Source organism: Rhinolophus ferrumequinum, chromosome 10 (assembly GCF_004115265.2).
Source record: "Rhinolophus ferrumequinum isolate MPI-CBG mRhiFer1 chromosome 10, mRhiFer1_v1.p, whole genome shotgun sequence".
NCBI lineage: Eukaryota > Metazoa > Chordata > Mammalia > Chiroptera > Rhinolophidae > Rhinolophus > Rhinolophus ferrumequinum.
The window spans coordinates 54,525,003-54,543,566 of NC_046293.1; the positions used below are offsets into that span (position 1 = coordinate 54,525,003).

The following is an 18,564-nucleotide window of genomic DNA, read 5'->3' on the forward strand; positions in this document are numbered from 1 at the left end:
TCATGGCATAAGATTATTTTTTGTCTGTGCCATTATGAGTTTATCAGAACAACTCAATAAATCATTGGTATTACTTGTATCTTGTTGCTATTTATTTTAAATATTGATCGTTATTGATTTATTATCATAGCAAAAAGAAGGAGAAAGATATTCTGTATCCAACGTTCTAAAAACTAGATATCCAAATCCACAAAGAGAAAGTCTTTAGCACTGATGTCCTATCTCGAGGGACAAAAATTGCATTAGATGTTTCATACCACTTTTATTTTTTATTAGTTTCATGTGTACAAAATAATATAATGATGAGACATTTACACCCCTCACAAAGTGATAATCCCAACAAGTCTACTACCCATTTGACACCGTACATAGCTATTACAACACCATTGACTATATTCCCTATGCTGTACTTTATATGAATATATGCGAATATATATAATATATACTTATATAGTAAGAATAAATATATATATATTTAATTATAATTGACATTCAATATGATACCACTTTGAAATCCAGTTTTTACTGGGTTATTTTGTTTTCTTTGATAATTGCTATCTGTATGTACATTTTTATTTGATCTATATTTGATATTTAAATTATATGTGATCTTTTTGATTTCCTAATATTTGTTGTTTTGGTATTGTGCTTTAATGAGGCTATTCACATTTTTAAAATAATGTTTTTGTTGCTATGTTGCTATAATTTTCCTGATTCAGGGTGTGCTTTCAGATGCAAATTGTAGGTAATTCAAATCTCCAAATATGTTATAATCAATAGAAAAAATTGCTGAAGTATCAAGGGTTTGTTCCTATTGCATATCTTTTATTTGTTTATTATGGGATAAAATTGCAACGTTGATGGGAAGATACAGAAGGCATAAGAGAGAGGAGGTTGTAGAAGATGTTGTACTGTTTAATGTGTGTTTGCTTACTTTATAATATCAGAATATATTAATATATCCAATCAATTTTGAAAGACCCTAGTGACCATAGAGAGTACACAACTCCTTGCAGTGGTTAGGAAATGGAGGGATGGGGAATGGTAGAGCAGAGTACCCTGGCAGTAAACCTACTGTTAATAAAGATAGGCTTCTCTTCTAATTCTTACATATTCCAACTTAGAAAAATTCCTTAACCAAAGACTACTTCAATAGCTTTTCTCACAGGACAAAAGTGTTTTTTGTACCATTCTAAATGTGATTCCAGAATTCAAAAATGAATTTTCTTTGTTTCTTACCAATATTTCCAATAAATCAATTAATATTATTTTACCATCTTCTGCACTTCAACTACAAGCATCCTTTTTCATTGTTTGAGTGTATACCAGTTAGGTTTATTTGTTCATAAAACGCTAAACATCACTTTGGCTAATGTAAGCAAAGGGAATTTTTTGGAGGTTATGTAAAGCATATTGAATGAATAGAAAAGCTAGGGAACCAACGTTATAATTGGGTAAGAGCCAGGATATCTCAGGAAATGAAGAAGCCGTTGGTTGATAGAGTCACTAAGCAATGACACTCCTATAGCAACAAGAACACCTAGCAACTCAGTCGTGGTTTCTAATACCATTTACTAATATTTACTAATAAAAGGAACTAGGAATCATTGGAGAAATGGCCGATTCTAGGGCCGGAAAAAGGGACATTCAAGATGAACCTGAAGAATCTTATCATGCCAGAAAATAAGAAAGTCCTTACAAAACAAAACCAAAAAATCGAGGAATTAAAAAACAAACCACAGGAATCATTCTGAAAGAGCTCCAAATGACCAAAGCTGGAAAATTTTGAAGAAAAAATAAAGAACGTAGTATTGAATTTTCACTTAAAGGATAAAATATCCAGAGTCTATGATAAATAATAAGTAAATAAATACATATATTGGAGAGAAGAGACAAATTTTCTGTACAGAAGAATTTCCAATATTTTATGATCTGCCCCCTTGGGTATGAGCTGTTCTTAGTGAATTGCTTATACAGAGTAGAATGTGGAAGTTGTAGGGAATGACTTGAAAATGGAGAAAACTGGGAAACACTATCTCAGCCAGGTGATCATGATTTATATAATTAGTGGTAATCATGTTCAAATAGTATGAATTTGCTTATATAATATGATCATAAGGGCACTTTATTTCTGTGATTTTTTCCTCTTAAAACCCATATTTAATTTATCCAGAGAAAAACATCACACAAAACCAAACTGAGGGACAGTCTACAAAATACCTGTCCAATGCTTTTCAAAACTATTATGTCATCCAAAATGAGAAAAGTCTGAGAAACTGTCTTGAGTCAAGAGATGCTTAGGAGAAATGAAAATTAATGTGGTGTCATGGATGAAATCCTAGATAGAATCCTGGGACAGCAAAAGGACATTAGGGGAAATAAAGTCAGTGAAAACTGAAGCAAGTGTGGAGTTTAGTTAGTAGTAATAGATCATTATTGCTTCCTTAGTTGTGACAAATATTCAATAGTAATGTAAGATGTTAACAATATGGGAAACTTTGCAATGGGTACGTAGGAACTCTTTGTATTATCTTTGTACTTTTTCTTTAAGTATAAAGCTATTAAAAGAAAAAAGTCTATTTAAAATTAAAAATATAATAAGCATATTTTTAGGAAGGGGAAATTAACCCCAGGAAGACTAAATTATTAAAAATCCATTACAATCTATTACTTTGAGAGCTAACACTCCAAAATTTTGTGACTTAATGTATTCAGAATGAAGTCAGAATTTTTGAATGATATCTATTTTTTCTCAAATTCCATTATGCACCTGTCTTGATATTCTGCCATCTATGGAATAAATGGTAAATTTAATCACCATTAACATACTATATCCAGCAAAAAAATGAAGAGGAAAGAAAATACATGGTATAATAAGTAATGAAAATTAGTAATTACCTCTGTATTTATTTATTTTTTAAATTGATCACAATCTAAGTCTTGACTTTGTCCAGCTTTGCTTGGTGGGGTGATAACAGTAAGATTGGTCTCAGTCACTCATGGTAACCTCTTGTGTCCTTCAAAGTGCAATGTCCAGTGTGTCCAATGTCATGTTTGTTAACAATTACCACTGGTTGTAATATAAAAGGAAGTATATTAGATCATCTTTAGAGGTCCAAAATCTTTCCTTCTGTACATTATAGCACTCTATTTCCTTTGATATTCAGAGTTAATTATCTCAGTCTATGCCATAATAAACTTCTTCATCTAGTGGCATTTGGAATCTAAAATCAGTAGGCATGTGGATTGATGCTTCCCGTTCAACTGACACGCCTCATGTCTATTGGTGGAAGTTTTTCTCCACTGGGTACTAAAATCTCTAACCCAATAGATAATGGAGTCCTAGACACAGGCCTCTGATATGTTTAAATGGGTCTTTAGGTATAAATGAGAGATACCACCCATATCTTTATTCCTTATTCCTCCGAACAGAATTCTGGTTATCTGTGTAATAGCACTATGCATTCACTGGTCATACAGTGAGAGAAAATGATTGGATAATGATGAACAGCTTGCTAATTTTATAATGATTTGTCTCCTGGCTGAAGATGGAATAGAATCTTCAATGAATTACTCTAATTTATAAAGCTATTTATTTTTATGAGTAATCAGGTACTTGAGAAGACAAAGGCATCTAGAAAGCAAGCTTGATTCCCCCCCTCAGTTGATTGATAACATTATGCTGACTGGATGTACCGTGTTTCCCCAAAAATAAGACCTAGCTGGACCATCAGCTCTAATGCGTCTTTTGGAGCAAAAATTAATATAAGACCAGTCTTGTTTTAATATAAGACCCGGTCTTATATAACATAAGACCGGGATAATGTAATATAATATAATATAATATAACATAATATAATACAGGGTCTTATTTTATTTTTGCTCCAAAAGTTGCATTAGAGCTGATGGTCCTGCTAGGTCTTATTTTTGGGGAAACACAGTAGTGAGAAAGAAGTAGCAAGTACTCTAGACTTATTGGTAATGCATTCACTTGGCAGAGGGTGGGGAATAGATCCAACTAAAATTCAGAAGCCTTCTACCTCAATGAAAGTTCTAGGGGTCCAGTGTTGGGGGGGACATGTCAAGATATCCCTTTTAAGGAGAAGGGTAAGTTGTTGCATCTGGCCCCTCTTAAAACCAAAACAGAGGCACAACACCTAGTGGGCCTTTTTGGATTTTGAAGACAACATGTTCCTCGTTTGGGTTTGTTACTCTGGCTCATTCATGGAGTGAATCAAAAGGCCGATTGTAGGGCCCATAATAAGAAAAGGCTCCGCAACAGGCTGCTTGTGTAAGCTACTCTGCCTCTTGGACCATATGATCCAGCAGATTCAATGATGCTTGAAATGTCAGTGGCAGATAGAGATTCTCTTTGGAGCCTTTTGCAGGCTCCCACAGGTGAATCACAGTGTAGGATTTTGAAGCAAAACCCTGCCATCCTTTGCAGATTATTACTCTCCTTTTGATAAACAGCTCTTAGTCTGTTACTGGGCCCTAGTGAAGACTGAACACGTGACCACGGGCCTCCAAGTTACCATGCACCCTGAACTGCCCATCGTGAACTGGATTTTATCTGACCCACTACCATGAAGTTGGGTGTACTCAGCAGCACGCCATCATCCAATGGAAGTGGTATATATGTGATCAGTCTCAAACAGACCTTGAAGGTACAAGTAAGTTATATGACGAAGTGGCTCAAATGCCATGGTCCCCATTCCTGCTACATTGCCTTCTCATCCAGCCTGCACCTATGGCTTCATGGGGAGTTCTCTATAATTAACGGACAAAGGAAAAAAGAAATTTGGGCCTGGTTTACAGATGGTTCTGCATGATGTGTCGACACCACATGAAAATGAATGGCTGTAGCACTACAGCCCCTTTCTGGGACATCCCTGAAGGACAGAAGGGAAATTTTCCCAGTGGGCAGAAATTCAAACAGTGCACCTGTTTGTTCACTTTACTTAGAAGGAGAAATGGCTATGCAATTATATACAGATTCATGGACTGTGGCCAGTGGTTTCAATGGATAATAAGGCACTCAGAAGGAACATATTGGAAAATTTGTGACAAGGAAATTTTGGGAAGAGATATGTAGATATACTTTTTTGAATGAGTAAAGGCATTAAGATATTTGTGTCCCATGTGAAACTCACCAAAGGGTGACCTCAACAGAGGAGGATTTTGATAATCAAGTGGCGAGGATGACCGGTTCTGTGGATACCACCAGATAGCCTCTTTCCCCAGCTACCCGTCATTGGCCAATGAGCTTATGAACGACGTGGCCAGGCTGGCAGGGATGGAGGTTATGCGTGGGCTCAGCAACATGGACTTCCACTCAGCAAGGCTTACCTGGCGATGGCCACTGCTAAGTGCCCAATTTGCCAGCAGCAGACACTGAGTTTGAGTCCCCAATATGGTCCCTTTCCCTGGGGTGATCAGCCAGCTACCTGGTGGCAGGTTGGTGGTGACCCTGGACTATTTCCACCACGGAAAGGGCAGAATTTTGTTCTTACTGGATTAGATACTCTAGATACACAATGCTTTTGCCCAAACTACCATTCATGAAGAAAGAGGATGCCTTTTCCACTGTCATGAAACTTCACATAGCATTGCTTCTGACCAGTGGACTCACAGCACAGCAAAGGAGTGCAGTAACAAGCCCACACGCATGCAATTTGCTGGTCTTACCATGTTTTCCACCATCCTGAAGCAGCTGGTTTGATAAAATGGTGGAAAGCCTTTTGAAGTCCTAGTTACAGCACCAGATATGTGACAGTACTTTGCAGGGTTGGGACCAGGTTCTCCAAAAGGGTGCTCCTTGCATGGTGCAGTTTCTCCCACAGCCAGGATTCCAAGAATCAATGGGTGGAAATGGGAGTGACATCTTATTATTACCCTTAGGAACCCACTAGCCAAATTTTTGCTTCCTCTTCTTATGGTCGTATGGTCTGCTGGCCTAGAGGTCTCCAATGGAACAGTATGTTCGGGTTTGCGGTGGTTTTCTTGGCATTTGTCTGGTTGGGCCCCCAGGGTTCTGCACAAGAAGCCAGTGTTAACTATTCTCCGGCCTTGGGCTTCCTGGAAGGTTCCCGAATCCCCGCCCACACATGTGCAATTCACGCCCTCATTCCGGCCTCCAGAGGTCCTGCATCTGCGCAGTCTTGGGGCCAGAACTCTTTTCCCCCCACCTACCCCAGCCCCTGGGGAGAGTGAATACACACACACACACACACACACACACACACGTGACTCTGAGTTGGGGGTGTGAGGCATTTACACGGACTGGGCTTTGCTTCATAGGTGGCATGAACCAGAGTCCTTCGGACAAGGGTCCTCCAGCACCCGGGGCACCCAGCTGTTTCTCATTCCAGGCTCCCCTGCCGGATCCCGGAGAATTACCGAGATCCCGTGAGATCCGACCTCCTCTAGGAGGAGTGGGTTTCAGTAGCGGCTCCTCAGCCCTGAATTCGCCGTTCTCCGATGCTCATCGCATTCCAGCCCTTCCTCTCCCTTCCCTTCTCTCCAGGACCCACACTGACTGCCCCACTGTTTTGAAGCCACCTAGTGCACCGCGCGGGCTCCAGCTGCATTCCGTTTACCTTCCTGGGAATCCCCACACTCCACCTACTCAGACCAGGCCCCGGCCTGTGGGTGGCCTCCAGGTATGTTTTTTTGTTTTGTTTGTTTTGAAGGTGAATAATTTTAAGACGACTGATTTTTACACCATAGCAACATCCACTCTTTACATCACCAAACTAAAACTAAAATAAAAACAAACTTAACAAAATTTATATCTGTCGTTTTACTCATTCTCCCTTGATGGATTTTTGATGTGATGTAGTTTCTTGATTTCTTTTGTTTCTTTTAAAATTAGTTTCAGGTGTACAAAGCAATATAATAGTTAGACATTTACACCCCTCACAAAGTAATAACCTCCCTCCCCCAAGTTTCTTGATTTCTTGCTTAGAAGTGCTAACCTAGGAATTTCTATGATAAAGCTGATAGCACACCAAGACATGATTTTTTTAAATTAAAATTTATTGGGGTAATAATTGTTAGTTAAGTTACATAGATTTCAAGTGTACAATTCTGTAATACATCATCTATATATCACATTGTGTGTACACTACCCAGAGTCAGTTCTCTTTTCATCACCATATATTGGATCCCCTTTACCCTCATCTTCTACCCTCCTCTCCCTTTCCCTCTGGTAACCACTAAACTATTGTCTGTGTCTATGAGTTTTTGTTTCTTCATTTGTTTGTCTTGTTCCTTTGTTGCTTTCAGTTTTATATACCACATATCAGTGAAATCATATGGTTCTCGACTTTTTCTGTCTGACTTATTTCACTCAGCATAATAATCTCAAGATCCATCCATGTTGTCGCAAATGGTATCATTTCATCTTTTCTTATGGCACAATAGTATACCATTGTGTATATATACTACATCTTCTTTATCCATTCATCTATCGAAGGACACTTTGGTTGTTTCCATGTGTTGGCCACTGTAAATAAAACTGCAATGAACATTGGAGCACATATATCTTTACGGATAAATGTTTTCATATTTTTTGGGTAGATACCCAGGAGAGGGATTGCTGGGTCAGATGGTAATTCTATTCGTAATTTTTTGAGGAACCTCCACACTGCCTTCCATAGCTGCTGCACCAATCTGCATTCCACCAACAGTGGAAACAGTTCCTTTTTCTCCACAGCATCTCCAACACTTATTTTTTGTCTTGTTGATGATACCCATTCTAACTGGTGTGAGGTGATATCTCTTGTGGTTTTTACTTGCATTTCTCTGATGATTAGTGATATTGAACATTTTTTTATGTCTATTGGCCATTTGTATGTGTTCTTTGGAGAAATGTCTATTCAGGTCCTCTGCCTATTTTTTAATTGGATTGTTTGTTTTTTTGTTGTTGAGTTGTGTGAGTTCCTTATATATTTTGGGTATTAGCCCCTTATTGGAGGTGTTGTTTGCAAAAATCTTCTCCCATTCAGTTGGTTGCCTCTTTATTTTGTCAATGGTTTCTTTTGCTGTGCTGAAGCTTTTTAGTTTGATCTAGTCCCATTCATTTATTTTAGCTTTTACTTCCCTTGCCTTTGGGATCAAATTCATAAGATGCTCTTTGAGCCCAAGGTCCATAAGTTTAGTACCTATGTTTTCTTCTATACTTTTTATTGTTTCAGGTCTTATGTTTGGGTCTTTGATCCATTTTGAGTTAATTTTGGTACACGGTGACAGATAGCAGTCTAGTTTTATTTTTTTGCACATGGCTTTCCAATTCTCCCAGCACCATTTATTGAAGAGGCTATCTTTTCTTTTTTTTCTTCTTTTTTTTATTTATTGGGGTGACAATTGTTAGTAAAATTACACAGATTTCAGGTGTACAATTCTGTATTACATCATCTATAAATCCCATTGTGTGTTCACCACCCAGAGTCAGTTCTCCTTCCATCACCATATATTTGATCCCCCTTACCCTCATCTCCCACTCCACCACCCCCCTTACCCTCTGGTAACCACTAAACTATTGTCTGTGTCTATGAGTTTTGGTTTCTCATTTGTTTGTCTTGTTCTTTTATTGTATGTGGTTTATATACCACATATCAGTGAAATCATACGGTTCTCTGCTTTTTCTGTCTGACTTATTTCGCTTAGCATTATACTCTCAAGATCCATCCATGTTGTCACAAATGTTCCTATATCATCTTTTCTTACTGCCGAATGTATTCCATTGTGTATATATACCACAACTTCTTTATCCTTTCATCTATCGAAGGACATTTTGGTTGTTTCCATGTCTTGGCCACCGTAAACAAAGCTGCAATGAACATTGGAGCATACATTTCTTTATGTATAAATGTTTTCATATTCTTTGGGTAGATACCCAGGAGAGGGATTGCTGGGTCAGATGGTAATTCTATTCGTAATTTTTTGAAGACCCTCCATACTGCCTTCCATAGCGGCTGCACCAGTCTGCATTCCCACCAACAGTGTATGAGGGTTCCTTTTTCTCCACAGCCTATCCAACACTTGTTACTACTTGTCTTCTTGATGATAGCCATTCTGACTGGGGTAAGGTGATATCTCATTGTGGTTTTTATTTGCACTGATGATTAGTGATGTTGAGCATTTTTTCATACGTGTATTTGTCATTTGTATGTCCTCTTTGGAGAAATGTCTCTTCAGGTCGTTTGCCCATTTTTTAATTGGGTTGTTTGTGTTTTTGTTGTTGAGTTTCATGAGTTCCTTGTATATTTTGGATATTAGCCCCTTATCGGAGGCACTGTTTGCAAAAATCTTCTCCCATTCAGTTGGTTGAAAAGGCTGTCTTTTCTTCATTGTATGTTTTTTGCTTCTTTGTCGAAAATTATCTGTCCATATTTGTGTGGGTTTATTTCTGGGTTCTCGATTCTATTCCATTGGTCTGTGTGTCTGTTTTTCTGCCAATACCCTACTTTTTTGATTATTGTAGCCCTGTAGTACAAGCTGAAGTCAGGGAGTGTGATACCTCCAGCATTGTTCTTTTTTCTTAGGATTGCTTTGGCTATTCGGGGTCTTTTGTGGTTCCATACAAATCTGATGATTTTTTGTTCTAGTTTTTTAAAAAATGCCATTGGGAGGATGTATTTTCATTGTTGTAGAAATGTACATTAGAAACCTATATAATTTTACTACCCTAACCCCAATAAATTTAATAAACAAGAAAAACAGAAGCCTTATTACTATTTTTAAACTAACATAGGGATTTTATTTAAATTGTATCGAGTGCTTACAGCATATTGCATGTTTGTCACAATGCAACTGCACAGTTTGGATTTCTGGCCACATCACTTAAACCCTCAAGAGCTCTGAAAATAATATTTGATGAATACCTCCTAGCTGAGAGCCCAGTGTCTCTTTGTAAGGCCGTGCAGTATGTTCACTAATGGGACAGTCCCTCCAAAGAGCCACGCAAAGTAGACAGTTCCCTCAATATTACCAATCTTATTCCCCCTGAAAATGGGCAGAGTGAAAGGGCAATTAAATCAAGTTAATTAGAAAGCCACTCACAACTGGCAGTAAATTTTAATGTTTGGGAAAATGCTTAGAAAAATTTTACATACTAGAGACAAGGAATAGTTTGTAAAGTAACAATGATCTGAGGCATTTCCCAGACATAAAATCCCCATTGTTTAAAAGAAAAGAAAATTCATGAGCATTTCCTCCTTATTTTGTTATGAATACATTTGTGTGTGTCTCTGTGTATGTGTACGTGTGTATCATGAGACATAAGATGTATTGACTTTGTATCATACTATTTAAATATCGGTTTTGTTGTTTTCCATCATTATTGAGATATATTTGACATATAACATTGTGTAAGTTTAAGGTATATGATGTGATGATTTGATATATGTATATGTTATGAAATAGTTACCACAATATGATGAGGTAACATATCCATCACCTCACGTAGTTACTTTAAAAAATTTTTTTGTGATGAGAACACTTAAGATCTATTCTCTTAGCGACTTTCAGGTATACAATATAGTATGGTTACTTATATGTACTTTACTGTATATTAGGCTCCCAGAACTTACTCGTAACTGGAAGTTTGTGCCCTTTGACCACCATCAACCATTCCCCCCCTCACCCTGGCCTTTCAACCCCTGGAACCTATCATTCTATTCTGTTTCTATGAGTTCAGCTGTTTTTCAGATTCCACATATAAGTGCGATCATACAACATTTGTCTTTCTCTGTCTGACTTATTTCACTTAGCTTAATGACTTCAGGGTTCATCCATGTTGTCACAAATGGCAGTATTTCCTTCTTTTGAATGGCTGAGTAATATTCCACTGTGTTTATAAACCACATTTTCTTTATCCATTCATCCATTGAGGGATACATAAGTTGTTTCCATGTCTTGACTATTGCAAATAATGCTTCAATAAACGCGGGAGTACAGATAACTTTTAGAGATACTGATTTCACTTCCTTCAGGTATATATCCAAAAGTGGGATTGCTGGGTCTTCTGGCAGTTCTGTTTTTCAGTTTTTTGAGGAACCCCCGTACTGTTTTCCATAGTGGCAGTTGCAATTTACATTTCTGTCAATGGTTCAGAAGGATTCCCTTTGCTCCACAGCCTCCCCAGCACTTGTTATCTCTTGTGTTTTTGATGATAGCGATTGTATCAGGCGTGAGGTAACATCTCATTGTGATTTTGATTTGCATTTTCCTGATGACTAGTGATGTTGACTATCTTTTCATATACCTGTTGGCCTTTCATATAGCTTCATGGAGAAACATCTGTTCAGGTCCTTTGCTCATTTTTAAATTAGATTATTTGGATTTTTTTTTGCTATTGAGGTGTATGAGTTTTTTTGTTTGTTTGTTTGTTTTTTTTTTAAAGACTTTTTATTGGGGAAGGGGTACAGGACTTTATTGGGGAACAGTGTGTACTTCCAGGACTTTTTCCAAGTCAAGTTGTTGTCCTTTCAGTCTTAGTTGTGGAGGGCGCAGCTCAGCTCCAGGTCCAGTTGCCGTTGCTAGTTGCAGGGGGCGCAGCCCACCATCCCTTGTGGGAGTTGAACTGTCAACCTTGTGGTTGAGAGGATGCGCTCCAACCAACTGAGCCATCCAGGAGGCAGCTCAGCTCAAGGTGCTGTGTTCAATTTTAGTTGCAGGGGGCGGAGCCCACCATCCCTTGCGGGACTTGAGGAATTTAACTGGAAACCTTGTGGTTGGGAGCCCATTGGCCCATGTGGGAATCGAACTGGCAGCCTTCAGAGTTAGGAGCATGGAGCTCTAACTGCCTGAGCCACTGGGCTGGCCGGTGTATGAGTTTTTTTTATATTTTGAATATTGACCCCTTATCAGATATATGGTTTGCAAATATTTTTTCCTATTCTGTAGGTTGTCTATTCACCGTGTTGATGGTTTCTTTTGCAGTACAACTAAGACGCTTCTACACAGCAAAAGAAACCATTAACAAAGTGGACAGACAACCTAAGGAATAGGAACAACATTTTACTCTTTTTTATTATAAATGGCATTGTTTATTTCTCTTTAGGTAGCTCTCTTTCATATAGTTTCTCTTTTCAGATAATATAGAGTTACAACTAATTTTTGTATATTGATTTTGTATCCTACTTTATTGTATTCACTTATTAGTCCTAACTGTTTTTGCTGGTGAGGTCTTTATTGTTTTCTATATATAAGCTCATGTTATCAGCAAAGAGAGACAATTGTACTTCTTTTCCAATTTGGATACCTTTCTGTATTTTTTATTGCCCAATTGCTCTGGCTAGGACTCCAATGCTATGTTGAGTAGAAATAAGCACCCTTGTCTTGTTCCTGATCTTAGGGGAAAAGCTTTCAATCTTTCATCATTGAGTATGATGTTAGCTGTGAGATTGTCATATATGACCTTTAATATGCTGAAGTACATATATCATAGGATTTAAATAGTGTTAATGTTACATTATATTATTTAAGTTATGGTATATCAAGAAGCAGAATAAACATCATTCAAAAACTTTACCTCCTCTTCTGGGGAAGGGATTAGTGTATTTTTGGTTCTATGAAGGACAGTTGTGTCATGTTAGGTGGAATTATGACCTTGTTATTGTATTTATTTGGAGGTTAAATATAGTTTACAGAGATGCATATGGGTTCCAAGGTAACAAGAGGTAGATTTTTGTTGCGTAATTTTATTGGTCAACTTGAATGGGTTCTGAGATGCTCAGATATCTGGTTAAACATTATTTCTGGGTATGTCTGTGAGGATGTTTCTGGAAGAGATTACTATTTGAACTGGTAGCCTGACTAAAGCAGATTGCCCTCCTTAATGTTGTACGCCTCATCTACCCAAATAGAACAAAAGAAGATTGAATATTTTTCTCTCTGCCTGACTGCTCCTTTAACTGCAGTCAGGTAACATCTCTGCGATGGAAACATCCATCTTCTCCTGCTCTTGGAATGGAATTTAAGGCATTGGTAGTTCTCAGAGCTTTGGGCCGAGACTGACATTTACATCACTGCTTTCCTGGGTCTTCAGTTTGCAGAAGGCAGATGGTGGGACTTCTCAGCCTCCATAATCACATGAGCCAATTCTTTATAATAAATCTCATTCTAGATGGATCTGTCTATCTCTCTACCTATCTATCTATCTATCTATCTATCTATCTATCTATCTATCTATCTATCTATCTATCTATCCTATGGGTTTTGTTTCTCTGGAGAACCTTAATACAACTATATAATAGATTTCAAACTTACTTTTATTCACTATGCTACCCTGCCTTTTTAGACTTCTTCTAAAAATTCTCAAAAGGTTCATTTTTTTTGAGGTCAAGTTTCTTAGGCCTTGTGTAGCTGAGAATATTTTTATAGCACCCTTGGATTTAAAGTATAAAATTTTAGGTCCTAAGTTTTTGATTCAAATTTTTCAGGGTAGCCTTTAAGAAGTCAAATGGCAATATCACCTTATTCTTTTTAAGATTATCTATTCTTTCTGAAGGGCTTTAGAAATGTCTTTGTTTTATAGGTAATCTTAAATTTACTGTAGTATATGTCTGTGTTTTTCTCTTGTTTAGTCTTCTTTGAGCCTTTTTGGTTTGAAATTATTTATATACATAAGTATATATGATACATATTTATAATATATAAGATGAGATGGTGTAGTGATTTCTAAGTTCAAAAGAAACATCTGTGTATTTATTTAAAGGGTGTGTAATTCTTTCCCCCCTCAATTGCTTTGTGGAAAAGAGAGCAACATTCTGGCAGACAGAAATGTCTTTCCTAGAAAATGTTTACTTAATCATGGTCTTGACTCTTTGTTTCTACTTTTATAATGACAATTAAGACACAAAGGGTAACGGGGAGGGAAGTAGTAGATGAGGGTAAATGGGGTCAAGTATATGGTGAAGGAAGGAGAACTGACTCTGGTTGGTAAACACACAATGTGATAGATGTTGTATTATAGAATTGTACACTTGAAACCTATGTAACTTTACTAACCATTGTCACTCCAATAAACTTTAATTTAAAAAGAATGCCTTTGCTTGTTTAAAAAAAAAGACACAATTATAACAATAACAGCAACAAAAATTACTAAAACTTGACTAGGCCTGCAAGGTACCATGCCAAATAGAGCAGCAAAAGTTACTCAGAAATTCATTAAATTTAATCTTATTGTAAACAATTGTCTATCTGAAAACAACACAAAGATAATAAATCCCAGTGGGGAGATTCTGGGCTTGTTTGACTTGTAGGACTGATAATGAAGTTTCTGTGATGTAGTTATAAATGTTAAAACTTCCAGAAGGGAAGTTGTAAAAGCACTGGTGACTGGGAGGCATGTTTCTTCTGTACGGTTCCAACTCAAATGTGTCAATGATTTTATAGATGTCATGTAGGCATCAAGAGAGCATGGTATGTATCTCTTAATATTTGTGGGATACAGTGTACAGTTTTCTGACTCCACTTATAAATTGGAATGGCGAGAAATTAGCAGGTTAAATACTTTGATGATGGAAGACAACAAATGTGACTGAATGGGCAGGTTTTACTCCCACAATTTTTCAAGGCAAGAGACGTGTGAGCTTCTCCTGTACACTAGATGTGAGTTATGTACCTTTTCTAAGGTACTGTTAAATATAGCTTCTTGGGGAGGTGGGAAATAGACCTCAGTGGAGATAAGCTGGTGATGTCATAGCATTTCCAAATGCTGAGGCAAGACTAAGTGAGTAACTAGTAGGAATTTAAAGTAATTCTCACCAAGGGACCACAGGGGAGAGATACTCAGAAATTGGAGAGAGTTTCTGAAGAACCTACAAAAAACCATTAGTGAAGTAGCTATTTTTCAAGAGTTACCTGGTGCATGAGCGGTTACAATAGATCATAGTGCAATAGCCATCTAATAAGAATTTCTGTGTTCTTCTTCTCCTTTCCTGCACTCTAATTATGGAAGGTTAGCAAATGGGAGAGAATTCCTAGCAAAAAAAGAGAGAAGTGAATCTTGGTCTTATTCTTCTACTGGAGGGATCTTCTGTCCAGCAAGTTGTGATATGTTATAAATTGTGAGATAGGTGTTTACCCACCTCTTTTGTGAATTTTATATTATGGTACAATATCTACTTTGATATGTGGTATATATTGTGTGTACTTCCAGCTAAAATATGCATTACTGTAGCTTTGTATACCATTTCTTTCTTTTAATCTATAGATCTGTATATATACAATGGAGAAATCTGCCAAGGAGGGTCTAAGTCTACAACTTTCATTAACTTTTTAAATTAATGCTTTAATTGCTATATTATTAAATGAATAAATAGTATCTTGGGTAAATGCTGTTCTTATTCAAAGCATAAAATGTATATTACACATATTTATTCTTAAAACTACTGAGCTCTAACCATCAGGTTAAGAGTTCAATAAAATTTGCTATCTAAGCTAATATATTCTTTCACACAGTCAACATTTTTGGTTGGTTCCTTACTTTGAAGGTTCTAAGTTTTCCCTGTATTTAGAAAAATTTGAAATGGCATAGATTTCTTTCTTTTTTTTTTTATTAGTTTTTAGTGCACAAGACAAAGTAATACTTAGATGTTTATCATTTATATCCCTCACACTGTGGAAGATTTCTTGACAGGATGAATAAACTTCACAGAATAAAAACCCTAATTTTTACTTTTCATATTTTACTTTTGCCCTTTAATAAAATTAAACTAGTGCCAGAAGTTGAAGACTGACTTCATTTAAAAAAAAATCTCCAGATAAGACAATTAGCTCTTTAGTAGCCTACTTTCAGTTCTAAAAGCTCTTTTTGGTAGAAAGTTTATATTACTTAGAATGCACTTTTAGCTTCCTTTCCTTTCATTTATTCTTTTTTTTTAAATTATTGAATTGAAGCAAATTATTATGACAGAGGAAAAATGATGACATATTATAGAAATGTACACTTGAAACTATATAATTTTACTAATCAATGTCACACCAATAAATTTAATATTTAAAAAAAGATTATAATAAAAATAAAAAATTAAGGAAATGCCTTTTTCTTAGTATGAGTTTATCAGACTTTAGTATTTTGAAATCACAAATGACATCCCACAAACTGTCTCATATGACAAGATAGAGAGATATAAAGAAGTATAAGACTATGTTGTATTGGAATTAACACTAGACTTGAAAACAAAAGGTTTCACCTTGATTCCAAATTCCATTTTAACCACTTGTGTTACCTTAGGCAAGTCAAAGTGTCTCTCATTTTTAGTTTGCTCATGTACACAAATGTAATAGGGATAATGGATAAAAAAGTATTACATCTACTATGAAGTATTTTTTAACGTGAAGTGTTTTTTGTGATAGTAGAGAAAAAGTGGAAACTTTATCTGTTATCTTTCTCTTATACCTTTAAGCAGAAATTTACCATGGGTGACAAGGGAGGAGACAACCACTCAGAAGTGACTGACTCCATTCTTGTAGGCTTCAGGGTCCATCCAGAACTCCACAGTCTCTTTTTCCTACTATTCTTTTTTTTTTCTCCAAAGATTTTTTTTTTTTTTAATTGGGGAAGGGGAACAGGACTTTATTGGGGAACAGTGTGTACTTCCAGGACTTTTTCCAAGTCAAGTTGTCCTTTCAGTCGTAGTTGTGGAGGGCGCAGCTCAGCTCCGGGTCCAGTTGCCATTGTTAGTTGCAGGGGGCACAGCCCACCATCCCTTGCAGGATTCGAGGTGTCGAACCAGCAGTCTTGTGGTTGGGAGCCCACTGGCTGATGTGGGAATCGAACCGGCAGTCTTTGGCATTAGGAGCATGGAGCTCCAACTGCCTGAGCCACCAGGCTGGCCCCTTCCTACTATTCTTGACTGGTTATGGGATGGTCCTTCTGGGGAACCTTAGCATGATTGGCATCATTATAACTGATCCCCGGCTAAACACACCAAAGTATTTCTTCCTGGGCAATCTCTCCATCATTGACCTCTCCTATTCCACTGCTATTGTACCCAAAAGCATGGTCAACATCTTATCTCAGAAAAAGACCATATACTTTGCAGGTTGCGTGGCTCAGATGTTTTTTTCTGTACCTTTCATAGTAACAGAGGTCTTTGTCCTGGCAGTCATGGCCTATGACCGTTTTATTGCTATCTGCAGCCCTCATCTCTATACTGTCCACATGTCTAGGAGCCTCTATATCCAGTTGGTGGCTGGTTCCTATCTCTGTGGCTTGGTCAGTTCCATCTTTCAAGTTAGTGTAACATTCTCAGTGACTTTCTGTGCCTCCCTGAGTCATTGATCACTTCTGATGTGATTCAAACCCAGCTGAGAAGATCTTGTGTTCTAATCTCTTTATGAATAAGGTGGTGTTACTTAGTTTGGCTATCCTCATTATTTTGCCCACAACAGTTATTGTAATATCTTACAATAACTGTGTCCACAGTTTTTAAAATCCGCTCCAGTGAAGGTAAGAAGAAAGCCTTTTCTACTTGCAGTTCCTATCTGGGGGTTGTAAGTTTGTCTTATGGGGCTGCCTCCTTTGTCTATCTCACACCACCAAATAACCCTAAACTTTGTAAAGTGGCTTCAGTGTGTTACATTTTGTTCACACCTATGCTGAACCCTTTAATCTACTCTAAGAAATAATGATGTTAAAAATGCCATGAAAAAAATCCTATGGAAGAAAAAAGTTTTACTCTAAGTCTGTTTCTGCTTGTTTACTGTTTCTTGCATTATTTGTTTTTGTCTTCCAGAGCTTTTAGACTTCGGCATTTAAAGCTCAAGTTTATTAAAAAACAAACAAACCCAAAGACAAGCACCTTAACTGTTCTATTACTCAGCATTAATAATATCCTATAATGAGTGCCCCAAATAAATTAATCACTTTTCCTCAAGGCAATGTTAAATCTATAAGTTCTGGACATCCATAAAATTTTACTGCATTTCTAGAAAGTTATGTATTTCTCACTTTCCAGGTGATAACATGATATGTAAATGAGGAAGTATAGAATTTTGTTGTTTCTTTTCTCTGTATGCCTACATAAAATTTAGATTCAGAAAATACCTGGTATAATTATTAACTTGGAAACTGTGTGACCCAACTGGTTTATATGCAAATGACAGTCAATATAAATGCTAGTGTTGAGTTTTGTTTTTGATGTCATGCCAAAGATGTGAGAGCATGTGTATATGATGAAGAGGAAATGGAAAGGAAAAATATTTTTTGTGATATTTTTTGAATATTTTTTGTGATATTTTTTGAATTAAAGGGGCCAAAGGAGAAGAAACATTGGAAAATTGCATCGATTTGGTTTAAATTACAACGTTTTGTTTGTTTTCTTTAGGTGGCATTGTCATCCCTGCTTTGCTCTCAGACAGTGAGAACATCTTATAATTTTATGATGTTTTACAGCTCACTCCCTCTATCTTTTGGGTAATACAAATTATTGGTAGTGAATATGCAACTAGTCAAAGGACTATATTGAAACGAAGTCAGCTTGAAGCCTCAATTAAAAATATCACAAGGCCTTACAATAACCTCTATGGATAATTGGACTATATGTAAAT

The 18,564-nt window shown here is 36.8% G+C and overlaps 1 pseudogene; it reads left to right on the forward strand.

The window, feature by feature from the left end:
- Positions 1 to 16,430: 16,430 nt before the first annotated feature.
- Positions 16,431 to 17,698, forward strand: LOC117029149 (olfactory receptor 9K2-like; annotated as a pseudogene).
- Positions 17,699 to 18,564: the final 866 nt, after the last annotated feature.